Below are 16,396 nucleotides of genomic sequence, written 5' to 3' on the forward strand. Positions count from 1 at the left end.
GCTGAGGGATAAGCAGTGATGCTTCCATTCCGTACACCAGGGCTGGTACCACTTTTGTTTTATAAAAGTTGATAGCCGGAATTAATGAAAACTCCCGAACTTCTTGTCTACAGTTCTCATTTGGGATGTTAATCTCTTGGCGTTGTCCCAGAGCATATCTTGCATTGCCAAATCCATTCTTGAGCTGTCAATTTGGACTCCGAGGTATCTGATGTTATTTACCGTTTCAATCTTGATGTTGTCGAGAAACCAGGACTGTTGTTTGGATTGATTCTTCGGTACTTTCTCGATTGACAGAACTTTTGTTTTATTTTTATTTATTTCAAGATGGTTTTCGTCAATGTATATTGCAAGGTAAGTTAATTTGCGCTGCAATCCAATTTTTGTCTGATCAATCAGGATCACATCATCCACATACAAAAGTCGCGGGATGATGGTTTTTCCTATTTTCGGCGGAAAGGTCCTGATTTTTGCTTAAGAGTATTGGAAATCGCCCAAGAATGTAATAAATAGGGCTGGTGCCAGGGGACAACCCTGTTAACCCCTCTATTGACCTTGATTTCCTCTGACAATGTTCCTTGTTGGTTTAGCTTAACTCTTATGGTGGTTTGCGAGTGAAGTGCTTTGAGTGGATCAAGTACCGCTTGAGGGAAATTCCAGGTGTGTAATTTCGACCACAGCATGTTCCAGTCTATTTTATCAAATGCTTTTGACAGATCGACGAAAGCTAAGTAGACCTTGGGTGCCCCTTACTTCACTTTTGCTTTCAAGATGTTAATTATCATGATGTTCATTGATGTAGTGCCATTTTTGGAAAGCCGTTTGAAGATTATCTTTGCATGGACCGATTTTTTTCCCAGGATCTGAAATGGTCCAGCAGGAGTGTGGCATACATTTTCCCTATGGTATCAAGGAGTGCAATCGGCCTGTAGCTTTCGGGGTCTTCCCGACTGCCCTTCTTATAGATCGGGACGATGACAGCTTTCTGCCATGACTCTGGAATTTGTTGTTTTCTTTCACATTCCCCAAAAATCTTGCCGATCACTACCGACCACTCTTTAGGGAACTGTTTGAGATTGACATTTGTCAGACCGTCGGGCCCTGGAACTCTAGATGTTTTTAGGTTCCTGATTTTTGTTTCAATGTCTTCGGGGTTGGACATGTCCACCCAGGTAGAGTTAGAGTTACGCTCTATCGCCCGTGGAGTTTCGTTTGGCTCGTCGAATTCAGACGTTAAATGCTTGATCCATTTAGCTTCCGAGACGGCATTGCTCGGCATCGTACTCAGGGCGTTGTTTGTACTTTTTATCAGCAACCAGAATTCGCTCGATTTGTTGGTTTCCAGTCTTTTCATCATTTCTTCCGCGTCCTGTTGATATTGTGCTGCTCTGTGTTGTTTTAGCCATCTGTCGTACCTTTTTCTTTCTAAATGCCAATTTGCCCAGTCTTCTTTGGCATTTGTTTTCTTTGCCTTTCTTCTTAATTGTCTCCCCACTTTTCTTTGCTCCACCAGAGCTTTGTTATATGCGTGTTTGGGCTGGTCTCGTTCGGTCCGTCTTCCCATAGATGGCTTTTGGTACTCCAGTAATAACGGAAGGTAGTTAGGTCTTTCATATGCCATGCTTAACCGGTTGGACTGTATTTTCTGGTCCCAGCACATTTTAATTTTCTGGATGCCCGCTTCTGTTAAGCGTAACAGTGTTAGTTGGCAGTTTACTTCGGTGGCGACATGATAGGTTGCTTTCACCGGTCTCATTCCTTGCCAGGTACATGAAAGTAGATTGTGATCGCTGTTGTCCATTCTTTGGACTTTGAAACTCTCAATACTGGATATTAGACCGGCTGTAATGAATATATAGTCTATTTTCGCTTTAGAGGAACAGCGTTCCCAGGTAGGGATGTTGATTTGATTCGGGAACAATGAGACTGTATTTTGGATGTTCCTTGAGTTGATAAGTTCCTTCCATGCTTTCCCACGTTCCATGGTTGCGTCTGTTGGCCCAGGACGTTGGTTGATGGTAGGATGCACCTGTGGTTCTTCATTGCAGTTCACGTTGAAGTCTCTGCATATGATGATTTCGATCTCCTCAAAATCTTCATATAGTTGGTCAATGGTTGCTCCCATATTTGAGCAGAATGTTTTTGTGGTCATGCGTTACGGATTCCAGTAGCAGTTTATTATTGCTAGAAGATTCGACTGACCTCCTCGGTTCTTCGAGTTGCATTGAGACCATGTTGTCAAGATCACCAACATTTCATAGGTTTCTTTCCACTTCCGGGGTTCTGCCAGGCCGAGGCCCGATTTAATTGCTGTTAATAAACCTGACGACGGTCTTGCTAGGAGGCCCTTGGCCGCTGGTGAAATTTCCACAGAGAATCCGTCGAGCGTGGGTTTATCCATCAGCCATGTCTCTTGCAGACAGAGTATATCATATAGGCCTAAGTTCACATCTCCCTCGATCATTCGATGTGCATGGACTCTCACGTTCCAGGAACCCAGATTGAATTTATCCTTGTCAGACAGCTCCTCTCCGCTTGTTGCAACCGTGGATTTGTCGAGGGCCGGCCCAGGTCGCTGCTATTTATCACTTTTCTTAATCCAGGTCGATGTAAACCAGTTCCAAGGGCCCTTTGGTTGAGTTGAGTCGGATGCCTTTGCATTATTCTTTACCTCAAGAGCTTTTGAAGAGAGGTCATTCCTAGGACGGGGTTCCGCGTCTTCCTTTCTTCGAGTACTTGCTGGTACGGTGGCCCTGAGTGGGATAATTTCTTTCTGAGTCAGACATTTGCCTGATGTTTTCATCTTCGTCTTTCCGGTTCCAAACACTCTGTCGTTTTCCAGTTCTTTGCCTGTAGTGGATCTTTTCCCGTGACACTTCATCAGCCTTTGGATTTTTCCATCGATTATAACGATAAAGTTCCTCTGTTTTTGATTGGTAGTGAATTTCATGCTTTCATGTCTTTTCTTTTCTGTGTCTCTCTCATTTCTTTCCCACTTTTTTATTTCAGTCAAGCGGAAGCCCACCTGGTCTATTTCATTGAATGCCGACAGCTCAATATGTGTGATTCCCGCTCTTTTTACATACAGATATACTTTGGCTCTTTTGTCGCTGTGTAATCCTTCAATTAATAGTGATTGGATTACTTACCAGTAATCTTCATTACTTCTTGTTGTACTCTTCCTCATCCCAGTCCTAATCAATGTGGGGATCCACCTACCACAGGAACCCCTTTTATATCTTTATGATTCCCCAGCCCCGCCTCTTCCTGCCTGCGGAGATAACAGCCCACCTTCCCTGAGCCACCAAAGAAAATAGCAACTGCCGGAAAGGCCCATTCGAGAGCGGGGGAGGGAGAGGTGGGAAAGCTGTACTGGGATGAGGAAGAGTAAGACTGGGAGTAATGAAGATCGCCGGTAAGTAATCCAGTAATTACCTCCACATCCCTCTTCCTAATCCCAGTACTGAGAAGAAACCACACCAGACCAGACGGGTATAAGCAACCCTACCAACACCATTTTATTGAAGCACATAGTCCAAGACACCAGCAGCAACAAGCATATCACAGATGGGCCACACTCAAGATCCCAGACCTGAAGCCCCAGCTTCCCTACGGTGGAGGTACAGGGGATAGTGGTGAAAAAACATGTTGGGGTCAACCCAAGTAGCAGCCCAGCAAATGTCCTGCATAGCTAACCTCTGCGCCTCCACCCAAAAAGAGACCATACAACGGGTAGACCTGCCATGCACCCTAGCTGGGAGGGGGAACCCACAGAGGAATAAGCCAAGGAGATGCAGTCCCTCAGCCACCTACTAATCATGGACACAGATGCCTTCCTACCAGGGGAGCGACACCAAAAAGTGACAAACAGCTTGGAGGAGGAATGAAAAACCCTACTGCAGTCCAAATAAACCAAGACAGCCCTTCGGACATCCAGAGTAGCCCACCGCACCTCCTTAGGGGAGGAAAGAGAGGGAAAGAAGGAAGAAAGGAAATTTTCCTGTGGGACATCAAACTTGGATGCCACTTTAGGGAGTAAGGAGGGGGGACACTTTAGAAACAAGGCATCAGGGTAGACCACTAGGTAGGGGGCCTCGCAGGTGAGGGTTCCAATCTCACCCAGCTGATGGGTAGAGGTGATAGCCACCAAGAAGACAGTTTTAAGTGTCAAATACATCAGATGGGCCTCCCTCAATGGCTTAAATGAAGAGGACTGCAGAGCCTGGGATATCCCAAGGGGGCAACTCAGAAGCAGAGACAGGCCTGGTCAGCATGAAACTCTACAGAAGCCTCCCCACCAGCCCCAGAAAGGAGAGCACACCAACCTCAGGATGCCAAAAGAGCAGATGACAGCCCACTGAGCGGGAAGGGTGGAGACAGAGAGCCCCATGTTGAACCCCTCCTGGAGAAATTGCAGAACGAGATCCCCAGTAACCAAGGTGTTAGAACTGATATAATATTGTTTCGTCCTCATTGTATATGTTGGCCTATGCCCAGTCGCTTTGCGAGGAAACCCGTATTACAAGGTCGTGACCCCAAGTGAATCGAGCCTCCATTTTAGGTTAGAACCGCCATTTTAGTTTATTGTACAAAGTCACCCTGTAGTCTACAATGGCCGTCTTATGTGCTCTTGTTCTTGCTTTAACCTATTCGACCTCTGTAGGAGGGTTAATGTCCAACCTGCCTTCAGGCTACATGTATGGGTCATGTAGACCTTGTCCTTTGTTGACCTCGGGATCAGGGGATTACTTGAATTAGCAAATGTTAAACTACAAGAACAGTAATGCTATCCAAATACGATTTGCGAAACATTTGTTTGATCTGTATTAAAACGATATGTAAAGAGTGTAATGTTAAAATTAAAGAATAATAGAGTGTGTTAGTAAATGTATTCAAAAGTAAACCACATGTACGAGATATGTAAATTAGGAAACTAAACCTGGCGCGACCCTAGCCCAATGTATTATTAACTTGTAAGAGGCTGGACATCATTATAACGAACTGTATAAATACGCTGATGTCCAGCTAGCAAATTCTGCTCACTGCTCACATTGAACCCTGCTGGTGGTCTCTGTGATGTATTGACAGCCAAATAGCTATTTGTGTACTTTGTTGACTACTGTTCAGTTTTGTAATAAAGATTCTGGGAATCTTTACGAGCCCGTGTCGGTGTATTTTCCTTTGCTCGGTGTAACAGCCGTAATATTGTATTTTTTTCTGATTCCACAGATGGCGCCCGAATAGGGACCCTCAAGATTGACTTCGTCTCATTGAAGGTAGGCTCGGCTATCGGCCCGGGATCGGACGGTGCCAACAGAAACGGCCACTCTAGACGAGAAGCGAATTCCTCGATGAAACTGCACGATCCGATCCCTGAACGGTGAGCTGTAGCCCGAGACGACGTCTTGACGAGGGTCCATGTATCGAGGTGGGTAAATTTGCTGAAAATCACCAGACACGTGGGTCCTTAGCATTGTCCTTAGTAACCCGATCGGGCGTCCCAGTCTTTTGGTCAGGTGAATCGTGTCCCGATTCTTAATCTAACCATGACAATTTGAATTTGGAGCATTGTACGAGCGAGCACAATTATTTAACCAGGTAACACCAGAACTTTGATATGCCTGGGAAATTGTCTGCCTGCTTTAGGGCATTATTCCGCAGCGACAGACAATCTTTGGAAGATAGCCGTCCCGCACCACAGGAGGGGTCGCCGGCATGTACTATGTACTGTAAGAAAGGCTTTGGTAGTATAGCATTTAATGACATTTGGCACAGACAGACCAGACATAATTCTAATCTTCGGTGGCCAACCAATGGTAGTTTTGAAATCCCTTGCATAGAATATTTAGAGTATGTATTAGTAAAGAAAACGGCTAGACCTGCAGCATTTGACGCGTTACATAGTTGGAAAACAGAAGCTTTGCAGCAACAGAAGAGGAGAGAGAAACATATGCGTAGGCATATGACAAGTGTCGAAAAGGCACGGTTATATGACCAAAATAAACAATTGGAGTCAGTTAGGAACATGGACAGGGCGTTTCAATTAGGCATTCAGAAAATCTACCCTTCAAAAGATTTTCATACGTCAGATGAATTGATTAATAAACTTTTACATGAACGAAGGCCCAATGCCTCTGCGCCACCTCCGTACTTCCCTCCTCCTGGCACTTTGCCCCTTCCCGTTGTTGCTCCCCCTCCTACAGTTCCTCCCGTCCTCCCTGCTGTTCTTCCTGTTGTTCTTCCAGCCGTCACTCCTTTGCCTGCCCCCTTGCCTCCACCTGTTGATATTGAGAATGTGCCTACTCTTCTTCTTCCAAGTGATTCTGCATCGCTTGTAGTAGACCAGGGAGCAAGACCAAGGGTTGTGACTCGTAATACTGTGTCCCCAGACAAAAAGAGTGAATTGATTGCCTGGGCTACACATTGTATGGAGAAGGGTGAACAAGCCAATGTTTTTTCCACACTCGAAAATTTAAAAGGCATTCCCGAGAAAAATGTTTTATCGAAGGATTAGGGACTCATTTGAGTATAATGTGGAATAGATTGAACGATGAAGATTTCCCACAGGAGTTACGGGATTTGAACGCCTTAGCGTTGTCCAGAGATAATGCGGAGAAGGTATACGAGCATGTTGAGACGATTTTTGAGTATAGGAAGGAGTTGGAAGAGTTATAGAATGAGGAAGCAGATGGTGGTAGTTTAGGTATTATGTACTTACAGAAACGGTTTTCTCCTCACCGTGAATTAAAAGGTGAGGAAGCTCGAATTTGTATAAAGGATGCAATAAGATGGATTTCGGATATGTCGATAATTCCAGATGAAGTATATGACAGATATAGTCAGTATACGTTAGAAATGCAGACGAAAGTGATACAGGTGATGGTAGAGTACCTGCAGGATGAGTCTGTAAAAAGAAAGATTTGTTGTCCCGCAGAATTGTTGAGTGTTATAAAAGAGCTTTTTCGATTGATACTTCTTCGACTGCCCTAGCGCTTGATTTGGCTCTGTTGCTTAGTAAGGGTTCGGAGCTGCCTACTTCTCAGCTGCCTATGAGAGAGGTCCCTCCGACATTTGTCCCGAAGGTTAAGATTGCGGCCGATGCTGGACGAGGAATAATCGCCGGAGAAATTCCTGCACATTACGTATCACAGTTTGTTCACGTCCCGTTTTCAAGACAGGAAGTGAACACCACAAAACAATCCATTCCCGAAATAAGAAAGAATCCGATCGGATTCTATAAAGAAATAGAGTCCGTCTTACAGTCGTCGGTATTCACCTTAAGTGATATTGACCTATTATTTCCTGTACTCCTGCCAGTCGATTTGTGGAAACAGATTAGGACTATATGACATACCTGGGTTGAGAGATACATGGGATAACATGGTTAGGCTAGATAGAGAAAGACCAGCTGGCGAACAACCGCCTCAAGTGATATTAAACTTGCCTGATAGAATCATTGTAAAATTGAAAACTATGGTTCCTGAAAATAGAATCATTTGGGACAAGCTTACGGCCTGTGTCCAAGGAAAGTCTGAGGGTGCTACCGATTTCTTCAATCGGTTCGAGCAGGTATTCTCAGATTTCAGTGGACAAGACTTAGGCACAGAGTCAGGGAAAAGGCTGTTTGTCGACAAATTTGTACGTGGATTGCTGCCTGACATCCGGTTACAGATTATGTCTTCTCTAAGCGCTTGGCAGGCGAAGTCTCAATCAGAAGTACTGCATATGGCTCAGTACTATGAAAATCGTGTAAATACTGAAAAGGAAAAACTTGGGAAAAAAAAGGGTGACCTGAAAACAAAAGTTTTATTACAACAGATTGTTAGAAGCCCTAGAGGGGGTAATCAATTTAGAGGTCAGTACCTTCCACAGGGAAGTGCGCCCTTGGCTCTGATAACCATTAACCAGTGTGCCTATTGCCGGCAGGAAGGCCACTGGCGCGCACAATGTCCGACCTTGCAGCAAAGGTCATTTGGGAACATGGGTAGAAGATCCAGAGGTCGCCCAGGTGCAGGGAGCCCTGGCAGAGGTCAGTTTGTACCAGAATCACAGCAACCCCCTTCACAAGATAAGCAAGTTTCGAATGTGGATAATAGAAACATTTTTGATCACCCTTCTGCCGCGTACCTCTCTGAAGAGCTTCCTTTTGATAATATTCTGTTTCGTTAGGATTGCCCGAAGCAGGATTTGGAACCTACGCCTATTCCCGTTCATCAGAAAGGCCCCTACGTTGAGATGGCGGTGGGAAATAGGAAGCATCTATTTTTAGTAGATACGGGAGCACAGAAATGTTCCATTGATCATTCACGGGTTCCAAATATTCCCCTGTCAGGGCAGTCCAACGTTTCCGTAGGGTTTTCAGGCACACCTGTAGTTTGTCTGGTCTTTTTGCCGGTACCGATAAAACTGGGTCCCTTCACGGAACAGTGTCCATTTCTTCTTACCACAAACTGTGGGGAGAACTTGCTGGGGCTAAATTTGTTGAAGGCATTGCATGCAGTAATACATTGTTCTCCGGATGGAGTTCGGTTAACAATTTCACCTCAGCAATCACTTGCCTCTCAGTTTTTGACTCGACCTTTACTGCCAGAATTTAGTAATGTTCCAGAAGGCTTATGGGCAATTGACGATAATGATGTGGGCATTCTTCAAATTGAAGCCGTTAAAATTATTTTGAAACATGGAGTAAAATTGCCTTGCATCCCGCAATATAAGATCTCAGTTGAAGGCGAACAGGCTTTGAAATGTATAGTTTCTGATTTTGTACATCGTGGAGTAATTGAGGAAATTACGGGTAGCCTATGTAACAGCCCTATTTTGCCAGTATACAAAAAAGGTGATAATGCGATTCCCTTTCGTTTTATAATTGATTTACGTGCTATTAACAAAATTGTGGCTCCTCAAATTCCTATTGTACCTGATGTTACAACGATACTAACCATGATTCCGGCTTCTGCCACTCTTTTTAGCGTTGTTGATCTTAAAACGCGTTTTTCAGTGTTCACATACACAAGGATAGCAGGTATTTGTTCGCGTTTACCCTAGGTGGACGCTCGTTTACATTCACTCGTGCACCACAAGGGTACACTGAGAGTCCAAGTATTTATAGTAGGGCATTGAAAGAGCAGCTCGATACTCTCGAGTTGCCTACTACTTGCACATTACTACAGTATGTAGATGAACTCCTCTTGGCTGCTGATTCTGAGAGCGCCTGTAAAGAAGGCACCGTGTTGTTGCTTTGTCACCTAGCGAAACATGGCCACAAAGCTTCACTTAAAAAAATCCAATATTGTTGTCAGGAGGTCGCATATTTAGGCTACCTCCTGTCAAAGGAGGGAAGACGGTTGACACCTGAACGAATAAAGACTATTTCTGGCATGTCTGTCCAAAATACGCAGAAGCAAGTTAGAACCTTGATAGGTATGGCTTCTTATTGAAGATTGTGGATCCCTAACTTTTCGTTAACGATTAAACCAATGCTGGCTTTGACAAAGAAGGGCATTTCTTTGCCATTGCCATGGACTTTGGAACACCAGACAGCATTTGATTTGCTCAGATCCGCGCTATGTTTAGCGCCGGTTTTAGGAACTCCGAATTATGACAAGGCCTTTGTATTGTTTGTGCATGAACGTGATGGATGTGCTTTGGCTGTATTAACGCAGGAGCATGGAGGGAAGAATAGGCTGTGCGGTTACTATTCCTGCGCCCTTGATCCTGTAGCATGCGCTTTGCCAAGATGTTTGCGCGCTGCTGCTGCTGAGTCTGTAAAACAGAGTGAGGGAATGGTCCTGGGTCATGCGTTAACCCTAATGGTACCTCACTCTGTAGATATTTTATTGAATACAACTCAAACGCAACCCCTCACTTCTGCACGATTGACAAGATATGAACTAATCTTGTTTACCCCCCACATTCAAATTTAGAGGTGTTGTGTATTAAATCCGGCTGAACTTTTACCTGTCTTGCAAGATACTGTTGATGGTGACGATACGTCACACGATTGCCTTTATATGACGGAACAGGAGACTAAAGTCAGAATCGATCTGAAAGACACGCCTTTGAATAGCCCACAAGGAGAGCTATTTTGTGATGGTTCTTGTTTTAAACTTCCAGACGGTACATCCACGGCTGCTTATGCCGTCACTACTTTGAGCACGATTGTGGAAACTAAACGAATTATGCATAATTCCGCGCAGGCCGCAGAAATTATAGCGTTAACTCGAGCTTGTGAACTTTCTGAAGGGCTTACAGTAAATATATATACCGATAGTCAGTACGCTTTTGGGGTGGCCCAAAATTTCGGTAGACTTTGGAAAGAACGAGGTTTCTTGACCTGCACGGAATGAAAATCCAGCACGGCACTTTAATAGTGCGATTACTTTCAGCACTCGCACTCCCTGTTCAGTTAGCTATCATAAAATGTTCAGCACATCAAAAGGTTACAGATGATGTAGGAAAAGGGAATGCTTTCGCCGATCAGATAGCTAAACAAACTGCCACTGATTTCAGAGAAATGTATGCTGTAAAAGAAATTGTAAACGTTTGCACTTTGGGTGAAAGTATCAATGCTGTAAAAGATATTCAAGCAGATGCTACCATAGAGGAAACTAAGAGATGGATTGAGGGTGCAGGGAGATTGGATGATGATGGGTGTTGGGTAGACAATATTGAAGGAAAATGGTTATTCCCTGATGCCTACATTACAATGATGGTTATTATGGCTCATGGTCCGACACATGTTTGTGCGCGCAAATTGACTAAAATGCTACACAGTGTATGGGCCAATGATAAGATTTTCAAAACGGCAGAGTGTTTTGTCCAAAGCTGCATGGTCTGCTTGCAGCACAATGTAGGAAAAGGTACCTCGACTCCTAGAGGAAGTTTCGCTCCACCTTCTGTCCCGTTTGTGGTTATTCACTTTGATTTTATTGAGATGGAACGTTGTAACAATCTTAAATATGTATTGGTTTTCATTTGTGCCTTTAGTAAGTGGGTTGAGGCTTTCCCGGTTAGAGATGCAACGGCCATAACCACGGCAAAAACTCTGTTGAAAGAGTGTTTTCCTAGGTTCGGGCTGCCGAGAGTCATCTGGTCAGATAATAGGCCACACTTTATCGCTACTGTAATCCTACAAATTTGCAAAGGATTACAGATTGACAAACGGTTCCATTCGGCCAGACATGCCCAAAGTGCCGGATTAGTGGAAAGGGATAACGGCATTATAAAGAACAAGCTCGCTAAGGCGTGTGCTGGCACCAAGCTAAAATGGCCGGACGCCTTACCGATCGTGTTGCTATCGATGAGAACAACCCCTCAAACTAAGACTGGGCTCTCTCCCTTTGAGGTGGTAATGGGGAGGCCTGCTAATATTTGGGGTATGCCAAAAAGTCGCTCGTTGCGGGACATAGAAAATGTGCTTCTTTCAGATTTCTGTAACCAGTTGACTAAAAATCTGTTTTCAATTTATCACCAGGTGCGAGAGGCATTACCTGTACGGTCACAGTCTACGACCTGGGGACTGGATCCTCACGAAGGTTTTTGAGAGGTCGTCTTGCCTTGCACCTCGGTGGAGGGGTCCCTCCCAAGTCCTGCTAGTCACTCAGACTGCTGTGCGGGTAGCGGGTCGTAAGAACTGGATTCATGCGACGCACACCAAAAGGATCCCACAGCCCGCGCCATATGATACAAAAGATACAGAATCCCTTCCCACTGCTGTAACTAGCATGCCTGAAACAGCAACAACCAACAAGGGAGAATCGGAGACCACTTCAGAATCCGCAAGGCCAGACAAAATGGCCATCTTGTCTCCGCACTCCCCAACAGTGGAACTTCCGGATCAATCCTTTTCTGATCCCATTTCCGTTCATTCGCCACTTCCAGGAGGAAGTGACGACACTTTGTCCTCACCAGAAACTGCAAAATATAACTTGCGTCCAAGGAAGTAAACGTACAGCATGGTTTGACTGTGCGATTGAGAAAATCATTTGAGGGCTTGCCTTTTGGCCCGACTGTACAGGAAGATTCTGTTGGCTAAGGGTTGTGGGAAAGACATTGAGAAACGAGCGACTGGAGTCGCCAGCAAACAAACAATTAGTGTTTTTTCGGTTGAAGATTACAATGCCTGCACCCGCTACTGCTCGTACCGAACTTTTAGATAAACATGTGACTAGCAGAGACAATGATCAAGCATGTAAGGGGACCCCCAAAGTGTATTGTTGCCTTTTTGTGATAATTACTGGATTTTTAGTAACTGTTGGTTTTGGGTTATGGTATCTGGAGGAAGCATATCCGTTAGAGGACTTTTTACCTATTGAAAATGTAACTGTTATCCCCACTCCTTCCGTGCAATTGCATACTTTGTCGCCTAGAGATTCTTTACATAGACGGAACTATCAGAATAATACCCTTTTGTTATTCATGAATGCCACTCATGCAATTTTTAATAAGACCAGTTGTTGGATCTGTTCGCATTTACCGCAACATGGGGATAAGGGGCTAGGTTGGTATATTCATCCTTTACCTTTGACAACTGCCTGTTACGCTTCTCTTAGAGCACTATTTTTTGGTCGATGGAATGACAGCATCTCAGGGAACTTTGATGGTACAAATTTAAATAACTTTGAAAAGCATGTTTTGATGCCCCTGGGTTGCTCGCTTTTTGCAAATAGAAGTAAGCCAAACGTTGCTTCTGTTAGGCCCTCTGATAGATTGTCTCGTCCTTTTCAGTCTTTAATCTCTTTCAAAATGGCTCCCATAGGCAATAAGGATGCCAAGCCTCCATCTTATTCTGTTAATCATAGCCCCGATTCAGTATCCTTCTGCATACAGAGGAATGGAACACGGTCAATGGGTAATTTTAGGAAGTGCGCCAACGTTGCGAATTTGACTAGTGAAAACAGACCTCTGTACGTAGGCGAACCTGTCTATTTTGTTTGCGGTAATGTGGCATTTCCATGGTTGCCCAGGGATTGGCAAGGAACCTGCTATTTACGGATTCTACTACCTGGGGTATTTATTGCTAGTACTGCAGATGTTTCTAAAACTCGTCCACGACGAGGTGTGAAAGGGGATACTCCAGCGCAAACTCTAGGAGATATCATCAAATCCTTTGTGGCATTTTTTGGGCAAATTACGAATTCAGAAGTTATCAGGGGACTAGCGAGAGTATTGGAGAGAACCATCAATCGGACCACTGACATACTCTATAATACGACGTTAGAACAGAAAGCGATAAGGTTAGTGGCTCTTCAGAACCGGATGGCATTAGATGTCATTCTAGCTGAGCGTGGAGGAGTATGTAAATTAGTGGGGTCCGCTTGCTGCATTTACGTACCAGACTCCTCTCCAACGATCTTTAGGGCTATCCAAAATCTACATGTTCTTAGTTCAGAAGTACATGTTCCTGAGGGAAACTGGGAACTTAGTGCATGGTTTTGGGACTTCCTACGGTCATGGGGATGGAAGTTGTTTTCGGCCCTGCTGATTATCTTGGGAAGTTTTCTGTTTCTTTGCTGCTGTATACAGTGTCTCCCTAGTATATGCTCAGTATTAGGGGGATGTTGCGCGCAAGCAACAAGTGTACTAGGGCATAAAATATACGCCCCAGAGAAGGTTTCCAAAGAGTATGTGTTAAAAGAAACTCTGGTGTCAGATCTAATGGCAATAGATATGTCAGACAATGATTCGGGATGTATAGATGTTGAAATGTGGAGTTAGTTGCAAAGTTATTGAAGGTAGTTTAGCGCTTGGCATAGGCCAAAAGGAGGGTTTATTAGAACTGATATAATATTGTTTCGTCCTCATTGTATATGCTGGCCTGTGCCCAGTCGCTTTGCGAGGAAACCCGTATTACAAGGTCGTGACCCCAAGTGAATCGACCCTCCATTTCAGGTTAGAACCGCCATTTTAGTTTATTGTACAAAGTCACCCTGTAGTCTAAAATGGCCGTTTTACGTGCTCTTGTTCTTGCCTTAACCTCTTCGACCTCTGTAGGAGGGTTAATGTCCAACTTGCCTTCAGGCTACATGTACGGGTCACGTAGACCTTGTCCTTTGTTGACCTCGGGATCAGGGGATTACTTGAATTAGCAAATGTTAAACTACAAGAACAGTAATGCTATCCAAATACGATATGCGAAACATTTGTTTGATCTGTATTAAAACGATACGTAAAGAGTGTAATGTTAAATTAAAGAATAATAGAGTGTGTTAGTAAATGTATTCAAAAGTAAACCGCATGCACAAGCTATGTAAATTAGGAAAGGGAACCTGGCGCAACCCTAGCCCAATGTATTATTAACTTGTAAGAGGCTGGACATCATTATAACAAACTGTATAAATACGCTGATGTCTAGCTAGAAAATTCTGCTCACTGCTCACATTGAACCATGCTGGTGGTCTCTGTGATGTATTGACAGCCAAATAGCTATTTGTGTACTTTGTTGACTACTGTTCAGTTTTGTAATAAAGATTCTGGGAATCTTTACGAGCCCGTGTCGGTGTATTTTCCTTTGCTGAGTGTAACAACCGTAATATTGTATTTTTTTCTGATTCCACAAAGGGAGAGCAACAGCCCTGCATCAGACACCAGGACATGAAGTGCTCCCAGTGACGCTCATAGGCCTTTAAAATGGAGGGATCCTGTCCAGCTGAATAGAGCAAGCCACCCCCTCAGAGAGACTCACAAACTTCAGGTGAGTCTTTTGTGTTTCCCAGCCCCCCAGACCAGGTTCTTTTAGACCACCACCCCTCCAACACACGGGGCAGAGCACTGGAACCATCCCTCCGAGAGGGCAAGCATGGGGAATCCGCCAGCTGAAGTAGGAGCGGGAACCAATAACTGCAGGGCCAAAGAGGAACAACTAGAATCACCTCCGAATAAGAATTGCGAATTCTGAGCAGGACCCTCAAGTGGAGGGGAAGGGGCGGGAACACGTACAGAAGACCCTCCCACCACAAGGAATTCATGACATCCACCCCCTACACTCCTGCGGAGGGAAACCTGAAGAAGAAACAAGGAACCTTTGCATACAGGGGAGCGGCAAACAGGTCCAGAATCGGAAACCCTAGCGTCCTGAAGATCCTCTGGAAGGCCCCCTACCACAGCACCCAATCCTCTGAAGGAAAGACCCAGCTGAGGTGGTCTGCCACCGAGCTGTCCTGACCGCAGATGTGACACACTGTCCAGGCCAAGAGGTGAGCCTCTACTAAAGGGCCAAGCAGCTGATCCAGAGACACCAGTGACCTGGAGCGGGAGCTCCACCGACAGTTGATAAAGGCCACAGTGGCAGTATTGTGTGATTGCAACAGGACCGACCTACCCATGAGGACAGGGACAAAGACCTACAGAGCCCTGAATGCCGCCGCCAGCTCCCTCCAGTTGGAATACATGGTTGCCACCTGGCAGTAACACAGCTCCTGGCGAGTCTGCTGACCCAGCACCACCGCCCCACCCCAAAGTCTGGCATTTGTGGTAACAATGATCAGAGAGGTCAGACGATGAGGAAATCCCCACAAGTTGGGCAGGTGTAGCCATCACCGAAGCTGAACGTGCAGGGAGGGAGCCACTGGTATTGGGGCATCGAAGTCTAGAGAAGACTACTTCTAGAAGGTGTGGACATGAAGAAGGAGGGGATGCAGATGAAGCCTGGGCCAGGGAACAAGGAACACACAGGAAGCCATGAAATACTGAGCCTGCAGGAAGTATCTGGCAGGCGTCACCACCCAGGACAGAAGAAGGTCCAGACAGCCATGCAACCGGTGAGCCCTGGCAAGAGGAAGTAGAACTCAACCCATGCAGTCCAAAACCACGCCCGATAAACAGAATGTCCTGAGAGGGCCGCAGGTGAGACTTTGACTGGTTGACCAGGATGCCCATGGAATGCAGGAGGGCGCAAGTGGACACCACATGCTGAAGCAGAGGTCCCTCTGACCGGGCCTTGGGAGCCAGTTATCACAGTATGGAAAGACTTGAATCCCACAAAGGTGAAGAGTGGCCACAACTGGCCCCAAGACCTCAGTGATGATAAAGGGAGCAAATTTGAGTCTGGATGGCAGGGCTCTCAACTAGAAGTGGTCCCGGCCCACCGCAAACCTCAGGAACCTCTGATGGGGATGTGGACATGCACATCCTGTAGATCCAGTGAGGCCAGGAAGTCCAAGTCCCTCACCAGCAAAATGACCCATTGAAGGCATTCCACCTTGAAATGCTGAGTCTGAACGTGAAGATTCAGGGTCTTTAGGTCGATGATGAGATGGTGATACCTCGAGGGTTTGGGCACCAAAAACACATTGGAGTAGACCCCAAGGTGCTGATTCACCCAGGGGACCCTCTGGATAACCCGTTTGGAGAGCAGAACCCAGAGTGCATGCTGCATGGCCAACCTCTTGACATGGCA

The sequence above is a fragment of the Ambystoma mexicanum genome, chromosome 6p, assembly GCF_040938575.1.
Source record: "Ambystoma mexicanum isolate Mex_15411 chromosome 6p, UKY_AmexF1_1, whole genome shotgun sequence".
NCBI classification, from domain to species: domain Eukaryota; kingdom Metazoa; phylum Chordata; class Amphibia; order Caudata; family Ambystomatidae; genus Ambystoma; species Ambystoma mexicanum.